The following is a 1,179-nucleotide window of genomic DNA, read 5'->3' as shown; positions in this document are numbered from 1 at the left end:
CTCAACGATCCAGGCGGGGAAGTGGCAGCGGTTGTGCTCGTCGTCGCCTGCAACACCCCGCATACTCCAACACTCAGTATTTTTTATATCTCTTTACGATGTGAACACCGCACAAAAAAATTTCGCATTTTGCACATCGGTTACACTCGTTCAGATTTCATCGATTTCAATTAACATTCGGACATCATTAATGTATGTTAAGTGTTTGTGATGTGAAAGTATGCAGTAGTGTGCAATAGTGTACAGTAGTGTACAGTAGTGTGCAGTGTTGTGCAGTAGTGTGCAGTGGTTTGCAGTAGTGTGCAGTGTTGTGCAGTAGTGTGTAGTGTTGTGCAGTAGTGTGCAGTGTTGTGCAATAGTGTGCAGTAGTGAGCAATAGTGTACAGTAGTGTGCAGTGTTGTGCAGTAGTGTGCAGTGTTGTGCAGTAGTGTGCAGTGTTGTGCAGTAGTGTGCAGTGTTGTGCAGTAGTGTGCAGTGTTGTGCAGTAGTGTGTAGTGTTGTGCAGTAGTGTGCAGTGTTGTGCAATAGTGTGTAGTAGTGTGCAATAGTGTACAGTAGTGTACAGTAGTGTGCAGTGTTGTGCAGTAGTGTGTAGTGTTGTGCAGTAGTGTGCAGTGTTGTGCAATAGTGTGCAGTAGTGTGCAATAGTGTACAGTAGTGTACAGTAGTGTGCAGTAGTGGGTAGTAGCGTGTGCAACGCACTGGTGGTGAGCTTCATGATGCGGCTGCCGTCGGTGGGCGAGGAGAGGCCGTTGCAGGTGGCGTCGCCGGACTGCGCGATATTGTACGTCATGCTGCGCTCGCCGTGCTGCCCCTTGTACACGAAGCACCTGCAACACCACCACGACCCGGCCTTACAACAAACTAGTAACGCTTCAAAATTACTTTATTTTTCCAAAACTGTACTAAACTTCTGCCAAATTATTAAACTTTACCATAAATTGGAATAAACGTCGGATGGAATCGGATAAAAGTGTACTCTTCGCTTTTGGCGTCGAGTCGGGGTTGAATGACGTCACATTCAGAGACTACGATTTTTCCACTGAAAAATCATAACTTCTATAATAAATTTCATTGAAAGGATTTCATAATTTTTTTTAGTGATTGTTAGCCTCTGTCTAAATAGCATTACCGCCGCTCACCTGAACGTGTCCTCGTCGGAGGCAATCGAGTTCCTC

At 45.5% G+C, this 1,179-nt stretch overlaps 1 long non-coding RNA gene across 1 annotated transcript; it reads right to left on the bottom strand.

Moving 5' to 3' along the window:
- On the bottom strand, positions 1 to 1,179 carry LOC106109528. Its single transcript, XR_001226012.1, has 3 exons — positions 1,144 to 1,179; positions 704 to 831; positions 1 to 47 (listed from the first exon to the last, which is right to left on the bottom strand). It is a non-coding gene; the product is annotated as an uncharacterized LOC106109528 (long non-coding RNA).

Source organism: Papilio polytes, unplaced genomic scaffold (genome assembly GCF_000836215.1).
Source record: "Papilio polytes unplaced genomic scaffold, Ppol_1.0 DF821246.1, whole genome shotgun sequence".
NCBI classification, from domain to species: domain Eukaryota; kingdom Metazoa; phylum Arthropoda; class Insecta; order Lepidoptera; family Papilionidae; genus Papilio; species Papilio polytes.
This window is presented reverse-complemented; position numbering and strand designations above follow the sequence as displayed.